The sequence below is a fragment of the Mustela nivalis genome (genome assembly GCF_964662115.1).
Source record: "Mustela nivalis genome assembly, chromosome: 6".
Lineage (NCBI taxonomy): Eukaryota > Metazoa > Chordata > Mammalia > Carnivora > Mustelidae > Mustela > Mustela nivalis.
Genome location: NC_139025.1, coordinates 75,089,069 through 75,106,639, shown reverse-complemented (window position 1 = coordinate 75,106,639; position 17,571 = coordinate 75,089,069). Strand labels below are relative to the sequence as shown.

General features: G+C 44.1%; 1 protein-coding gene across 2 annotated transcripts in view; it reads right to left on the bottom strand.

Moving 5' to 3' along the window:
* The window catches only part of ONECUT1 (one cut homeobox 1), a 43,892-nt gene that overhangs the window by 11,005 nt on the left and 15,316 nt on the right, over positions 1–17,571 (bottom strand). Inside the window, exon 3 of one of the 2 annotated variants that reach the window (XM_082734730.1) lies at positions 9,918–11,670. The exons of the other annotated variant lie outside the window; for it this stretch is intronic. The gene's annotated coding sequence lies outside the window, so the exon portion shown is untranslated. Of the gene's footprint in view, positions 1–9,917; positions 11,671–17,571 lie in introns of those variants that run through there. 2 annotated transcript variants of the gene reach the window in all.

Below are 17,571 nucleotides of genomic sequence, written 5' to 3'. Positions count from 1 at the left end.
ACCAAGAGATGTCCATTTTCCACCTAACCAGGCTGTATATTGAAATCACTTCAGTCTGGTCCTTGGCATTTGGCAGGACTGAGTGGGCTATAGCTACTTCCAAACCAGCATTTCCTCTGACACCAGCATGGTGTCAGAGGAATGATACTGTCTCCAATGGGTTCCTGGAAAAGATGGTTTGCAGGTCAAGTACCTTTGGCAAAACCCACTATATATATAGCTTCTTCTTCAAAATTCACAATATGTGTTAGCACATATAATTATGTTTCCCAAATATTATTTAGCCCTAAAACTGTGTTTAGCAGGAGCTTTCTTTTTTTTTTTTTTTAAAGATTTTATTTATTTATCAGAGAGGGGGGGGGGGAGAGACCGAGCACAGGCACACAGAATGGCAGGCAGAGGCAGAGGGAGAAGCAGGCTCCCTGCTGAGCAAGGAGCCCGATGTGGGACTCGATCCCAGGACGCTAGGATCATGACCTGAGCCGAAGGCAGCTGCTTAACCAACTGAGCCACCCAGGCGTCCCTAGCAGGAGCTTTCTATTAATGTCTCATGCAATACTAATATTGGGGAAATGCAGTTTGGAAGTTTTTGTCCCGAGATCTCAACAGTTGTTCTTACACATGTCATGATGTCAGAGCCTGGGAATCGAGATTCTCCAGCAGCAGGGAGCCTGGGTGACTCACTTCATATCTCCAGGGCATCCTAGCATAGTGCCTGGCTATAAGGGGAGCTCACTACCTGGTGGTGACTATAGAGAGGTGGGTGTGACTCAGTATCTGGGGTCTATCTGGAGGCAGCTCTATGCAGACGTTGGAGTTGCTGAGGAAGAATGCAGAGCTATCAGTAGGATGAAGAGTAGATTAGAGCTTGTTGAAGGTCACTGGGTGACCGTAACAAAGAGGTTAGGAGGAACAACCCACAGCTTACACAGAATGACAGTGGTTAGAACTGTCAAGAGAATATGAACGAGAGCAATGCTTTGGAAATTCCATGGGATACATTTCAGGGTTGAGATTACCCATTAGAAGGTAGGAGACCACCCACTGGAGGTCATGAGAGCCCACAAAGTGTGCAAGGTCGCAGGCGAGAATTCTACCGCTGAACCACCCATGCCGTAGTGTGCAAGGTGGAAAGCAGGAGTAGGGCAGTGGAGTGAGGCATCACATGAGGTACCACTGCTCACAGGAACAACACTGCCTGTGTTTTATGTCAAAGTTATACATTCTGTTTAGGTGTACAGTTACCATTACAAATAGAGGAATATTTATCATACAATGAGAATATAAGAAGGAGGATTTTTATTGTTTGTGGAAGGTAGGGCTGAAAAGGATGACGACCTGTCATGAGTCACCTTTATGAAGATAGGCCAGAGATACATTTGCAATATGCAGTAGCAGAGTGTAGTGGGTGATCTCGGACACAAGACTTTGATCTTCTCTGTGGGCAAGGTCACCCACAGTGAGTGAGTGCTAAGCAAGAGGTAGAAATAGGCATGGGAGACAGTAAAAGGCAGCTAGGACTTTGTGTACCAAAAGAATAAAGATTGTAAAGAATTATTATTTATTTTTAAAAGGAAGCACATGAGGAGATGGGTAAAAGACAAAGGCTTTCCTTTTAGGCATGCCTGGGACCCATGCTTTGCGCATAGCTGGCAAGACTGAGCCAACTGTATTTCCAGAAATACGAATTCTGCAGGATATTGAAAGGTATTGCATGAACAATGAGTTTTGAGGTCAGTTTGGGAAATGCTGAGTTAATTAATGATGAAACTGCAGGACTTCCCAAGCCTTTAATATGTTAAGGTGCTCTGATACTAACACGGTCTCCCAAATTTAATATACTAATGTGCACTGATACTTATGGGGTCTCCCAAACTTCTTTGATTAAGGAGCTCTCTTCAGGGAATTTCTCAAAGGAATGGCGTTGCTTAGAATAGTGTTTCTCAAAATGTGGTTGGCAGACCCATGCTGGTCTGTGAACTGTTAACTGACCTGCAGTAAGATCAGTACAGAAAACTGCGAATAAGCAATTAGAAATGTTTATGGCAGTGAGATACTTCTGTAATAATCAAGTGTGTGATTATTGTTCTAATAATACATTTTTTACTGCATTATCAAAACTATTGTTCTAGGGGTGCCTGGTGGCTCGGTCGGTTGAGCCTCTGACTCTTGGTTTTGGCCCTGGTCATGATCTTGGGGTCATGAGTTCCCGTTGAGATCAAGCCCCCATTGGGCTCCGCACTCAGCGTGGAATCTGCTTGTCCCTCCTCTTCTGCTCCTTCCCCCACTTGTGTTCTTTCTCTAAAATAAGTAAATAAATAAGATCTTTTTTTTTCTAACTTTTTTTTTTTTAAGATTTATTTATTTGACAGAGAGAAATCACAAGTAGACATAGAGGCAGCCAGAGAGAGAGAGAGAGGGAAGCAGGCTCCCTGCTGAGCAGAGAGCCCGATGCGGGACTCGACCCCAGGACCCTGAGATCATGACCTGAGCCGAAGGCAGCGGCTTAATCCACTGAGCCACCCAGGCGCCCCTTTTTCTAAATTTTAAAAAAAGATTTTATTTATTTATTTGACAGAGAGTGGGAGATCACAAGTAGGCAGAGAGAGAGTGGGAAGCAGGCTCCCTGCTGAGCAGAGAGCCTGATGTGAGGCTCGATCCCAGGACCCTGAGATCATGACCTGAGCTGAAGGCAGAGGCTTACCCCACTGAGCCACCCAGGTGCCCCTTTTTTTCTAAATTTTTGAAAAAGATTTTATTTATTTATTTGACATAGAGAGAGAGAGGGAACACAAGCAGAGGGAGTAGGAGTGGGAGAAGCAGTCTCCCTACTAAGCAGAGAGCCTGATACAGGACTCAATTCCAGGACCCTGGGATCATGACTTGAGCTGAAGGCAGACGCTTAAGGACTGAGCCACCCAGGTGCCTAATAAATAAAATCTTTAAAAAAACCCTACTCTTCCAGGACAGATGAAAATTAGAAACAAACAGCTAGTCCTTTTGTACCTAGGGTTTAAGAAACTCCTAGAACATACTTTATAAAACATAGCATACAGTAACATCCAAGAATCAGCTGTCAGCCAAAGATTCCTTCATCAGCTTGTATCCATTTTCCTGATTTCATGACACAAAGGACTTTATAACATCTAAAATACTGATTGATTTAGGCAAAAGTCTGCCAAGACTTGGTCTAGGAACATGTGGGTACAGACATATTGGCTTGGGGGACATTTATAAAGCCAGATAGATTGATAAGACAACTTTATAGATGAACCTGGGCTAAGGACAGAGTTCAAGTCCCAGCTCTGTGGCCCCTAATAGATGTGTGATCTTGAGCAAGTCCCCCACTTTATTTGAGCCTTAGTTCATCCAGCCGCAAAATAGAGGACAATGGTCTTCTTTCATCACAGGATTATAATAAGCATTAAGAAGATAATATCTGGGGGCTCCTGGATGGCTCAGTTGGTTAAGTGTCTGCCTTCAGCTCAGGTCATGATCCCAGAGTCCTGGGATGGAACACCATGTCGGTCTCCCTGCTCACTGGGGAGTCTACTTCTCCCTCTACCCACTGTGTTCTCTCTCTCATATCTCTGTCTCTCTCTCACAAATAAATAAAAAATTTTAAAAAAGAAAAATAAAAAGAAGATCATATATATTGAAGTGATTATTAAAACTACAAGGGATTATTAAAAAGGCTTTATATTAAAATTATAAATGATTATAAAAACTACAGAGTAATGGCTCTGCAGGAATATTTTATTATTAAAACTATTGAAGTGATCATATATATTGAAGTGATTAATATTCCCTTAAGGGAATATTCCAGATGTTGGCAAATTAATTTTTTTACTCCTCCCCCCCTTCTTTGATCACAATGCAAGTATAGACACTGGATTCGCAGAGTAGGCTGGAATAATCTTTGTTCTGACTCTAGCCTGTGGCATGAACTTGGACACACCGTTTGACATTTCTTTCTGCCTTCTTTAAATGAGCAGACTATGTTTCAAGGCCCCTATGGATGCAAAGTCCTGTGAGTCAATGAATAACACACGGTTGCAGTGTCCCTCCTGGTTTCCAAAGTCTATGATCACCTCAAAAAACTTCCAACATAACCTTACTCTCATTTAGGGTATATAGCCTTGATGTTGACTTTCCTTCTTTTTTTAAACATTTTTTAAAGGATCTTATTTATTTATTTGAGACAGAGAGATACAGAGAGAGAGAGAGAGAGAGAGAGAGGCAGAGGGAGAAGCAGGCTCCCTGCCAAGCCAAGAGCCTGATATGGGACTCGATCCCAGGACACCAGGATCATGACCTGAGCTGAAGGCAGACCCTCAACCAGTTGAGCTACCCAAATGCCCCCATGTTGGCTTCCCTTTTCTCCCACTTTATGGCATCTCAAAACAGGTGAGTAATGGCTCTGCAGGAATATCAGCCAGTGCCGCCAATAATCTTGATCCCGATCAGGATACACATAAAATTACATTCCTCATAGTTGCTTCAACTTCTAAAGTTCAGGAGCTCTGGAGATTAAAGCGTTTACAACAACCAGTACTGCAGACGCTGAGAACAGTTAAGCATTTGCCACCTAGGATTCTGAGCCATTAAACAATTGTAGTTTATATTTTTACTGAGTTGCTACCTTTTCATTAAAATTGTAGGGTGATTTATTTAACTTGCTTCCTGACTTTCTGGATCATTTGTCCTAGAGTTGGCTGCTTCACATAAAATGGAAATGTGGAGGAGAGTAAGGCTGTCTTCTTGGGGGCAGTGAAGCTGGGTATGTTTCACTGTGTGCTTGCTGAGAGTACACCGAGGATCCGCGAGACTCAGAGTGTACTCGATATTCCCAGTCTATGAGTGAGGAAGGCATTGTAAAAAGCACTGCATTGGTCGTCAGAAGTTTTGGGTTATGTTTCCTACTCTGTCATTGATTAGATGAAGGACTGGGTTAAATCCCTTAACTAAGCCATACCCAGGTTCCTTTAGTGTATATGTATAATGAAGGAACTGGATTAAATAGCTTATAGTCCCTTCAAGGTGTAGCCGTATGACTTGATATGCGTAAACAGATTTCTACATCACTCCAGGAGGAAGTGGCAGGCAGTACAGACCCTGTTCAGGACTACTGGTTTCTACGTCATTCATGGGCACCTGGACAAGTGTGAGGGTTGGACTGTTTACTTTAGGGAACAGCTGGGCAATCCTTCCAGGACACACCCCATCTTAAAAAATTTTTATTTATTTATTTAAAGATTTTATTTATTTATTTGACAGACAGAGATCACAAGTAGGCAGGCAGAGAGAGGGGGGAAGCAGGCTCCCTGTTGAGCAGAGAGCCCGATTCAGGGCTCAATCCCAGGACCTGGGATCATGAACTGAGCCGAAGGCAGAGGCTTTAACCCACTGAGCCACACAGGGGCTCCAGAACATGCCCATCTTTTGTCAGATTGTCCAAGGACCACTACTACCTCCATCTCATTCCTAGGAGATGGTTGGGGGGGGGGGTTAGAGAGAGAAGATCTTTGGGGCAGGGCACCTTTCAATGAAGTAGGAAGGGGAAAAACACCTGTGTGTACAGTAGACAGTATTATTAGGTAGGAACAGAAAGCTGGACTCCATAAATTGTGTTATTCTTAGTCATAATTTATAAAGATCTTTTAGAAAATTCTAGCTTAACTTCCTTGCCCTAAGGACGACTATGGAGACTATATGATTTTTGGGGGTGGGGGTGAAGGGGACTAGTGGATGCATATGTAGACAAGTGAAAATCAGGGAAATGGGCTCACTTCTAGGCAGTCATACTATCTGATAGAATAAGACAGTTTGGGGGCCAAATGAAGGGTAAAACTTGTGTCTGTCACTCGAGAGGCATTACTGAATCCAGCAACTGCTCTGTGAGGACCACATTTAATGAGCTGAAGGAAATTTAGGGACATATCCTGTGGGGTGGGCAAGTTTGGGCCTTGATGTCTGGAGGGAGAACCCCAGAGAGGCAGGGTAAAATGACTGAGGGATGCAGGGAAGAACCAGACCTGGGTGATTCAAATCAGATTCATCTGGTGGTTTGAACGTAATGGATTGAGAGAGGACTGTACACCTATAGCTTCCCCCTTCATAGGTGGCTTGTGCCCTGTGAGTCCCCATGCTATGGCCAAGTATTTTCTCCCTCCAAACAACTGCCTAAGTGTCTGCTGCCTCAACATGATTCCAGGGGGCCATGAAACTGTGGCATTTTAAATAGGGCCAGCTAGAGACCCAGTGTCTTCGCCCTACAGGCCAGTCCTGGTGGGACGCCTGGGTGGCTCAGTCAGTTAAATGTCTGCCTTTGGCTCAGGTCATGATCTCAGGGTTGTGGGATCAAGCCCTACCTCGGGATCCCTGCTCAGCGAGGAGCCTGCTTCTCTGTCCCTCTGCCCCTCCCCCTGCTCGTTCTCTTTTCAAATAAATAAAATCTTGGGGAGGGGGGAAGGCCAATGCTGGTGCTGAAATCTTCTTGAGTTGGTAAGCCAGTGATGTCCCATGTCATTCAGGGAAGGTCCAGCCTGGAGTGGGAGAAAGAGAGTCCAGGCAGCTGCTAAGGCTCTCAGGTCCTCTACTGTTCCAATGCCTTCAAGGTCAGGTGGGGTGCACTGGTAACATAAAGGCACACCCTAAAATCCTACCCAGATTCCTGATGGGCTTGCCAGAGAGATCCCTGCACACTCTGCTCAGGGTAGTTCGCTTCAGGAGTAGGGAAGAAAGGATAAAAAGGCAGCTGGGCCAGAATAGGTGAATCCACAGGGACAGAGAACAGTTTGGTGGTTACCTATGACTGAGTGGGCAGTGGGAGGAAATGCCAGTGACTCCTCGTGGCTACATGGTTTCTTTTGGGATGAGGTGATGAAACGGTTCTAAAATTGGTTGTGGTGCAGGTTGCACAGCCCTGTGAGTCTACTAAAACCAATGAATGATACACTTTAAATGGGAGAATTGTATAAATGGGTAAATTATATCTTAATAAAATTGTTTACTGAAGAAGTCGCTGGGCATGCACACAGGGTGAGTCCCCAGTGATCACTCAGTCTGCCACTGAGAAGAAACCTCTTCTAAACTGTGCCAAGGAAAAGCAAGGGTCGGCTGGTCATGTCTACTGAGCCCCCAAAGACCTCCTCTTGACAGCTGAAGCTTCTTTTCTTTTCTTTCTTTTCTTCTTAAAAAAAGATTTTATTTATTTGAGAGAGCATGGGAGGGAAGAGCAGAGGGAGAGGGAGAAGCAGACTCCCCACGGAATAGGGAGTTCCATCACAAGACCCTAGATCATGACCTTGGCCAAAGGCAGGTACTTAACTGACAGAGCCACCCAGGGGCCCCAAAGCTGTCTTTCAAAACAAACTCTTTGTGGAGGAGCAAGAATGCAAATAAAACACATTTCAGTAAAAAAGATAGTGGTTGAGAGAGACGTAAAAAGCAAGACCCTGGAAGTGACCATGGCAGGCTCCTGAGCCCATTCTACAGGCCAACCCCTGCACTGTGGGGATCAGACAGCTAGTGAGTGTGTTGCAACAGTTTCTGGATTCTAGCTGTGACTCTGGGAGTGCTGGGTCCATGTCACCTGCTTTGCCTTGCGTTCTTTTGCTACACTGTGGTTTATCTGCCAGGCCCCCGGTTGCTTCTGGAATGAGGCAGTTGCTGAGTGGCAGCTTTAGAGGGCACAGCAGAATACACAATGTACCATTTGAACAGCAACTCCAGTGAGTTTCCCGTGATACGGTCAAGGGCAGCCTCTGCATTGGGAGTGCACCCCTGCACGGATTGTCTGGAAACCTCGAAGCCCAGCAGAGGGAGGTGGAGCGGGTACGACCTGCTGGCCACAAGCTAGCGTCGTGCACATCTGTGAGTTTGTGGATAGCCAGAGCCCCCGTGGAGACTCTCCTGGGCATGCATGGGGCAGGCCTGCTAGAAACCTGCCAACGAACATTCCCAGCCAGAAATGATCCCTACAACTCACCCCTGTATCTTACTCTACAGTGCTTAAAGCATCCCCCTTGAACCTTCCTATAGGATCTCCACAAAACTCAGGTGAGGTAGAAATGGGTATTCCTTCTTTCTCTGTAGATGAGGAAACAGTGTCAGAGAGGTTAGGTGACTTGCCTATGGGTATACAGCTGATTGGGTGGGGACCTCCAACCCGCTGTGCCTGGAGGCAGGTGTCAGCAAAGTGGACACACGTTCATGACACACGTCCTCAAAATGGTTAAATGGGCAGGAGCAGTGGCAGGAAGGGAGCCCAGGGGACCTGCAGCCCCAGTGAGCAGGGCAGGAACAAGGGCCAGTGGGCAGCAGGCTTGTTGTCAGCCGTGATTCTCTGTGGCTGAAAGGGTTACAAGAGACTGTCTAGCAGAGTGGGCACATGGAAATTGAACCGGAGAGAGTTTGGGCAGTGGGGGGACAGCACACACCCCAACTGGCCTGGGAGAGGGAAGCTAGTTCCATAGGGATGCCAAGGAGCAGGAGACAGATATCTCATGGGGATGTGTGCTGAGGAGAGGAGGCTACACAAAACTGAGCTGATCAAGTGGAAAAAGAAAGACAGGAGCAGCTAAAGCTGGGAGAGTGTGCTCCATCAAATTCTGCTGGGAAAAGTCACCCAAACCCCTCACCACCCTGCCTTGTGGGTTTGTTCAACAGAGCCGTTCAGGATGGAGACCTGCCTTCCCATGCATCTGCTGCCTGGACTCCTTCTGGAGTCAGCATATAAAATATTGCCATCAACCTCTCTTCTCTAATGCCTGTTTGAGAAGGAGCTCAACAGTCTGTAGCCCAAGAGGTAAGGCTGTTGGACTTTATGATCCAGAGGGCGGAGGCTGCCTGTGCTTGGGAGGACTGGAACAGGAGCGGTTGAAACGTGTAGCTGCTCCCCCTGTGCTATGCTCCATATGCCTATCACCTTTCAGAGCCTCTCAACAAGTATGGGAGCTAGATATGACTGTTACCTCTAGTTTGCAGATGGGCAGGCTGGGGTTCCAAGGTCCAGGGCCTGGCCCAATGTCACCCTGACAGTAAATGGTGGACCTGGGATGATACCCTGGGGAAGACCTGCTGATGGTTCTGGAGGAGATGACAAGGGTGGCGCAGGTATTCCTTGGGCACAAACCAGAGGGACACCAGAGAATCCTAGGTTACTCTCTGTGACCCTAGACTGTCTTAGTTCTTCTCCCCACAAACTTTGTCTTCTCTCATTTGTTCTGCGTTCCTTCTCATATAGGCTGAACTTGGGCTAGAATGGTGAGCTGAGAATCCTCGTTGAATGAATACATTTTCCTATCCCTAGGATACTTGCATTGTCCTCTCGCTGGTCATTCGCACTCACACACACACATTTTCCTGAGCACAAGCTCAAGCTTTTTGAGGCTCATGGGAAGAAACACCCACTACCAGAACCACCCTTCCATGAAGCTCTTTCCCTGCACTGCAGCTTCAGAGGAACCAGTGGGAAGAGATGCCACTGCCTTGCATCTGCTTGTTTAGTTAGTAACAAAAGGTAATGTGGCTGTTTTCGAAAGCCTGGCGCAGAAAATCTGATTTTTAAAATCCTACATTTCTCTTAATGCCTGATCCTTTGGAGTTTTATCATATCAGTATCCCTCATCTTAAAGAGCCTTTCAATAGTTTAGACCCCAGTAATTGGAAGTGTGATATTGATTTTGATGTTGATTCATCAAAAAATCAAAACAAATGGTAGACCTGATGAATTACATGCTTTTGATGTGCTATTACCTCATTTGGGCCTACTGTGTATTGCAAGTCTTAGTTTGTTGATCCTATTTCTTGAATTACAACGCCATGTATAATAGCCATGTATAATACTTTATAATATTTGTAGCAATTGAAAATTATAAAATATAATTCCTTTATTTTATTTTTTTAAAGATTTTATTTATTTATTTGACAGAGAGAGAGAGAACACAAGGAGGCAGAGAGGCAGGCAGAGAGAGTGGGGGGGAAGCAGGCTCCCTGCTGAGCATAGAGCCTGCTGCGGGCCTCAACCACAGGACCCTGAGCAGAGGCTTAACCCACTGAGCCGTGCAGGTGCCCAAAATAGAATTCCTTTAAAAATAACCTACAATTTTGACTTTTCACAAAATTACCAGAAATTTTCCATAATTAATTACAAATTTCAAACTAGTGGTTTTCCTTATTTGCACTTCTGGAAGGTTGTCCACAGAGTCGAATTGTAAATGTTATTCTCCCAATGGCATGTATAATCAGTCTCACAAGGGCCTCTCAAGAGCCTGAAAGGAAAGCAGCTGGTGGCTATTCTAGGACCCTGACTCTGACTGCAACTGCCTTTCCCATCTTACCACCTACTACTGCCTGTCCACCACCCCTGCTGAGCCACACTGCTCAGAAGTCAGTCCTAGATCCACCATGAATTTTCACACCTCTATTTCTTTCGCTCAAGTTGTTCCCTCACCCAGAATGTCCTTCCTTGTCTTTCTTTTCTTAAAAAATATTTATTTATTTATTTATTTGACAGAGAGAGAGAGAGAGAGAGAGCGCACAAGTAAGCAGAGTGGCAGACAGAGAGAGAGGGAGAAGCAGGCTCCCCACCGAGCAAGCAGGGACCCCGCTGCAGAACTCGATCCCAGGACCCTGGGATCATGACCTAAGCCAAAGGCAGCCGCTTGACCAACTGAGCCACCCAGGTGCCTCTGTCTTTCTTTTCTATACAAAATTTTCCCCGTGTGTTCAAAGCCCAGCTCAAATATCTCATTTTCTGGTAAGGCTTCTCTACCCCCTCTCCCATCCAAACAGAACTGTTTTCTCCTTTGATCAGGTCACCTCCCCACCATTTCTCCAGACAATTATTTACCTACTCATCTCTCTCACTAGACCCAGAGTTCCGTAACAGTAGGCTGTGGACTATTTCTTTGGCATATTCAGCATCCTTGCTGGAAAAATAATTTGGATGTGGCCCAGAAAATAATTTGGATGTGGCCCATTTTCTGTGATACAGAAAATGGATACACCCAAGACAGAAGACTAAACTTTGAGTGTGTACAGAGAATGAAATTCCATGAGATTTCTTTAATCCTTTTCACGGGATAACTGTTTTGAAGCAGTTTAATGGTACTGTAGGGGATATTTCTGAATTGTAACTGTGAAGTCAGTGAAAGGGGGGGTGCTGAGCCCCTGGTAAAGGAAACTGGTGCAGCCACCGCTCCTCTGGTTGAGATGGAAGGGGGTTCGGGGAGGAGGCTGAAGTAACAGAGTGGAAAAGAAGATGCCAAGGGGCTGAATTTGGGCGGGGACATTGAAACAAGCTGGAGGCAGGGCAGTCAGCCTCACCCAGATGAAGTACGTAGGTGGGGTCGCTGGGTTTCAGAGGACAGAAAGATGCTGTGTTTGTCCTTGCTAAGTCTGGGTGGTGACTGGTCCATACATGCTCAGTCAAATACAGGGATGCTATCAAATCAAGGGACACAAATCAAGGCTGGGTGAGAACAGAAAGGAACAGATTCAGGGCTGTGAGCTTTTCAGCACAGATGACACCTCCTCCATCTTGAGGGTACTGGTAACCGCCCAATGCAGAGGGGGGCAGGGGAGGGGCAGATGTGGAGCTGCAGGCCGCCCCCTCTGGCAAGTTATGGTCCTTCACGCTCGCCCACTCTGCTCCTGATTATCCTCCTGGCACCAGGAAGAGAAAATAGAACTGGGGTGTTTATTTGCTTTTACTTTACACCTCCATACCCATGCTGTGACAGAAAAATCCCTATTAGTTTGCACTGGACCAGCTTCATGGCTGTTAGGGTTAGAATACGTTTAAAGCACCACTTTACCTGGGAATAGCCTGTTCTGTGTACATACACATATCATAAACCCATGTTGCAAATTTCCGGCTATGCTTCTCAAACTTCAGCTTTAGAATCACTTCCAGAGCTTGTAAAAATACAGATTCCTGGGCTCCACCTCAGAGTTTCTGAATCAGTAGGACTTCTAACAGGTTCCCAAGTGATATTGGGCATAGGTATGGGGGGAAGAATTGCAAATGAACCTTACCTAAAAATTTTTATAACAGGTTTGTTTATTTTTTGGGTATGGGTGAAGCAATTTTGAAATTATTTTAGATATAAGATTGAGTAAAAGTAAGTATGGGTGGTGGAGAAAGAAAGAAAGAGAGAGATGTTATTATGGATGCCAGGGTTCTTACTGTAGAGCAAAGGGGATACAAATACTGCAATAAAGTTAGACAAATGAACGAGTAGTAGGAGCAACAGAGGGAAAAGCAGGCTCCCTGCTGAGCAAGGACCCCCCCACCCCAATGCGGGACTGGATTCCAGGACCCTGGGATCATGACCAGAGCCAAAGGCAGACGCTTAACCAACTGAGCCACACAGGCGCCTAGCATTAAAGTATTTTTAATTAAGGTATGCACCTTTCATAGACATAATGGTATTCCACACTTAATAGTGTAGTATAAACATAACTTTTATATGCACTGAAACCAAATAATTCATTTGACTCACTTTATTGCTATATTTGTCTTATTGCAGTGGTCTGGGTCTGAACTCACAATAACTCCAAGGTATGCCTGTGCAAATATGGAATAGGAGAAGGCAAGAAAAAATTCAGTGGGTATAGTTTGCAATTGGATACAGAGGTATTCGTGTGAACTCATGATTTTAAAAATATGTACACAAGCATGTTTATGTATATATTTTATATATATATGTGAATATATATGGATATTTGTATGTATGTGTATAAATAAGCACACATATATTTCCTGGATTTTTCTGGGGGATCCCAAAACAAAGTCACCCTGGCAGCTACCCCTAGTGCCCAGGAATTCTTGGTCTCTAACAACATTCCCCACCATAATACATCAGGGCTCATTAAAGTGGTAGATTGAAGAGTTGGACAGAGCAGGTAACAGATGAGCTTGGTACATCTTATTATAACACCAGAAAGTTAAAAAAAAAAAAAAAATGTCCCAAGAACACAGGAGCCAGATTAAAGGGTCCCCCACTGGTCAAATCCCCACTGGGATAATTTGAGCACTGAAGAAGGTGAGTACAGTAATGAATTATAAAGCATTGGGGGGAAAAAGTAATGTCTGAGTTTATATTGATAATAAGTGGAAGAATCAATGAAAGGGAAGGGAGGTCTTGCCAATGAAGAAAGCTGAGAGCTATCTGCTAAACCTGGCAGGACTGCTGGAGATGGAGACTCATTTTGAAACCATGGTGATAAAGACTAGATCAGGTAAGAATCAGTAGATTCTTAATCTAAATCTAAATCCATGGGGAATTTTGAAAAAAATAAAATAAATAATAATAATAATAAATAATAAATAATAAAAATAAATAAAATAAAAATAGGGTTTTGCAGCACCTTAAAGTATCTCCCCACAAATTGCTTATTAGTTGTAAGAAAGGGAAAAAAAAAAATACCAACTCACAAGTGATTATACAGCGGAGAAACTTAGCAACAGCTTGACTGGGTGATCGAAATGAACTCACCAGTCAAGGGAGGGACAGACAGACATTGGGCCTCTAGATGTGATCCTTGAGAAGGACACACCTCACCCATGCAGCTTTCTGGGTAAGAAAGCATCACCTCAATCCTTTCATGTGGAAACATCCATCAAACACAAAATGAGAGGGGCACCTGGGTGGCTCAGTGGGTCAAAGCCTCGGCCTTTGTCTTGGGTCATGATCCCAGGGTCCTGGGATCAAGCCCTGGATCGAGCCTTGCATGGGGCTCTCTGCTCAGCGGGGAGCCTGCTTCTTCCTCTCTCTCTGCCTGCCTCTCTGCCTACTTGAGATCTCTCTCTGTCAAATAAATAAATAAAATATAACAAAACAAAACAGAACAAAAACACAAAATGAGAAATATCTTTTTTTCAAAAAGTGGGGATTGGGGACATGTGGGTGGTTTTTGGTTAAGCATCTGCCTTCGGGTCAAGTCATATCTCAGGGTCCTTGGGATGGAGGCCCCAGTCGGGCTTCCTGCTCATTGGGAAGCCTGCTTCTCTCCCTTTGCCTGCTGATCCCCCTACTGGTGCGCTCTCTTTCTCTCTCTCTCTCTGGTAAATAAATAAAAATTTTAAAAAGTAGGGATCTGATTCACAGACCTGTACCCCTGGGGCTAATAATACAATATATGTTAATAAAAAAATAAAAATAAACAGTGGGGATCATATGCTGCCAACATGTCGGTATTATAAAAGGTAACGAAAGACTGTGGAATTGTTTCAGATCAAAGAAGAAAGGAGATATGACAGCTCACCTCAGGACAGGATCCTGTCTTGGAGGAGAATAATGCTATATAGGACATTACTGGGTAAACTAATGAAAGTGAACTTTAGTTGCATAAGGGAATAGCCTTACTCCTGGAAATACACAAAGGGACCAGATGGATGTAGCTTACCCTCAAATGGTCCATGACAAAAATTTCTCTGTGTGTATGTGTATGTACATGAGAAAGAGAGCAAGCATGAATAGATGACCATGTGTGCACGTATGATAAAGCAAATGGGGTAAAATGCTAACAGCTGGTCAACCAGTCCTGTTAACAGTTGGGAAAATGGTATATGGATGTTCTTTGGATTATTTTTTTAAAAAAACTTGAAATAATTTCCAAAAAAATTTTTTTTTTAAATCAAACTTTTGGATAATAATTAATGACACTGTCAGGCACCTGGGTGGCTCACTGGGTTAAGCCTCTGCCTTTGGCTCAGGTCATGATCTCAGGGTCCTGGGATCAAGCCCCACATCGGGCTCTCTGCTCAGCAGGGAGCACCTTCCCTTCCTCTCTCTCTGCCTGCCTCTCTGCCTACTTGTGATCTCTCTCTCTCTGTCAAAGAAGTAAATAATAAAATTTTAAAAAATATTTAATGACACTGTCAATTGTAAATTCTCTATGAGCTCAATTTTGTGAAAAATAAAAATTTCATGTATCTCTATCTTTGTACTTTTATTTATTTATTTAAAAGATTTTACTTATTTGGTGTGTCCACGAGAGAGAGAACGCACAAGCAGGAGGAGGGGCAGAAGGAGAGGGGGAAGCAGACTCCCTGCTGTGCAGGGAACCCAACACAGGGCTCTATCCCAGGACCCTGGGATCATGACCCCAGTGGAAGGCAGATGCCTAACTGACTGAACCACCCAGACACTCCCCTATTTTTTTTTTCTTTAAACGTCTTTATTTTAGAGAGGGATAGTGTGTGTATGTGTGCGCACGCGTATGCGTGTGTGTGAGCAGCTGGGGGGGGGCGTGTGGTTAAACGTCTTTATTTTAGAGAGGGATAGTGTGTGTGTGTGTGTGTGTGCGCGCACGCGTATGCGTGTGTGTGAGCAGCTGGGGCAGGGAGGGGGGCATGTGGCAAAGGAAAAGGGTGAGAGAAACTCAAGCAGGCTCCACCCTGAGTGCACAGCCCCACCTGGGACTTGATCTGAAGATCCTGAGATCAGGACCTGAGCCGAAACCAAGAGCCAGGTGCTTAACCAACTGTACCACCAGGTGCCCCTATCTTTGTACTTTTAAAAAGCTAGAAGGAAACAAGCCAGAAAATCACAGGTACCATCTCTGGTTTATGGAGTGGATAATTTGAGTTTGTTGTATGGTTTATAATGTTTCATATTTTCCAAAGCTTCTACATCTAGCATGCATTACTTTAATAACTAGAGAAAAATTATTTTTAAAGTAGTAAAACAAATAATCAGTAATGTTTTTTGTATGATGTTTCTGACTGCTGTGTCATTCATTAGAGCAGAGGGAACTGTCTTTGTCCTTCTTTGTCCATCTCTTCTGTCCTGCAAATCACAAACATCTTGTCTATTCGTATCTGCTAAATGAATGCATGCTGGTCATGAGCTGTTTGGGAGGGAGAGGGATGACAGAATTATCAGGGATTTTTATTGTCTCCATTATTCTTTTATGTATTTTCAAATGTTCTACCATAAATTTAATAATATGGGATTTTTAATTTAAAAGTTATAAATTAGTATGTATGTATCATCCCATTGAGGAAAGATTAGAAGGATATTCACGAAAAGGGGGGGTTATCTCTGAGTGGGGGTTTTATGGGTGATTCTTGTCATCCTTTTCCTTGATTAACATTAATCCTTTATTTTTTAAAAGATTTTATTTACTTGACAGAAAGGGGGAGAGAGAGCACAAACAGGGGGAGTGGCAGGCAGAGGGAGAAGCAGGCTTCCCACTGAGCTGAGAGCCCAACTCAGGGCTCAATCCCAGGACCCTGGGATCACAACTTGAGCTGAAGGCAGATGCTTAACTGACTCAGCCACCCAGGTGCTCAAACATTAATACTTTACAAAGGAGTTTTGTTTTATTTTGTTTTTTTTTGAGATAATTGGAATTAAAAAGCATAAGATACAGAGCGCCTGGGTGGCTCAGTCGTGTCTGTCTTCAGCTCAAGTCATGATCCCAGGATCCCGGGATTGAGCTGCATCAGGCTTCTGCTTACCAGGGAGTCTGCTCCTCCCTCTGACCCTCTTCCTGCTTGTGTTTGTTGTCTCTCTCAAATAAATAAATAACATAAAATATTTTAAATAAAATAAGACACAGAGTGATTAGACACAGTAGGAAGGCACCACATCGTAAAAAACATATTTACTGGGGTACCTGAATGGCTCAGTGGGTTAAAGCGTCTGCCTTCAGCTCGGGTCATGATCTCAGGGTCCTGGGATCAAGCCCCACATCCAGCTCTCTGATCAGCAGGGAGCCTGCTTCCTTTTCCTCCTCTCTCTTTCTCTCTCTCTGCCTGCCTCTCTGCCTACTTGTGATCTCTATCTGTCAAATAAATAAATAAAATCTTTAAAAAAACATATTTACTAAAGCTATGTCAGGACAAATGCAGGATCTAAGAATATATATATATATATATATATATATATTCTTATATGTATATATGTGTGTGTGTGTGTATATATACACATATATAGTACAATAACTAACTCACTGAAAAAAAATTTATTGTGTTGAAGGTAGTGTTCTAAAATGATACAATAGTTGTATTTGGGTATTGTATTTTTTTTTTAAGATCTTTTATATATTTGAGAGAGAGAGAGAGAAGTCAGCGGGAGAAGCAGACTCCCTGCCAAGCAGGGAGCCCCATGTGGGACTCGATCCTAGGACTCCAGGATCATGACCCAAGCCGAAGGCAGACATTTAACCAACTGAGCCACCCAGGCGCCCAGGTATTGTATTATTTTAAAGTAGGGAGGCAAGGTGGTAGATAAGCTTAAATTTTGAACAACTTTCCTACATTAAGTTGTCTTTCATGAAAGAGCTGGATTAAAGGAACCTCCACTGAAGCACTTGAGACCACGTTCAACATACCCGGAAGGGTAGTCACCCTGTGCTACTCCTTAATTGCAATATTCAGATAATTTCACTGGGCAGCACCTTGCCGAGTATGTAAATACGTTTCTAGGAAAGCAACTGTCGGTAAACAGAGCAGAATAAAGGAAACAAGAAGCATTCACTCTTCTTCCTAGAAGTTCTTATTTGGAAAAAAAAAATACTTAAGAAACTGGTAACAAGGGTTGCCTCTAGAAAGGG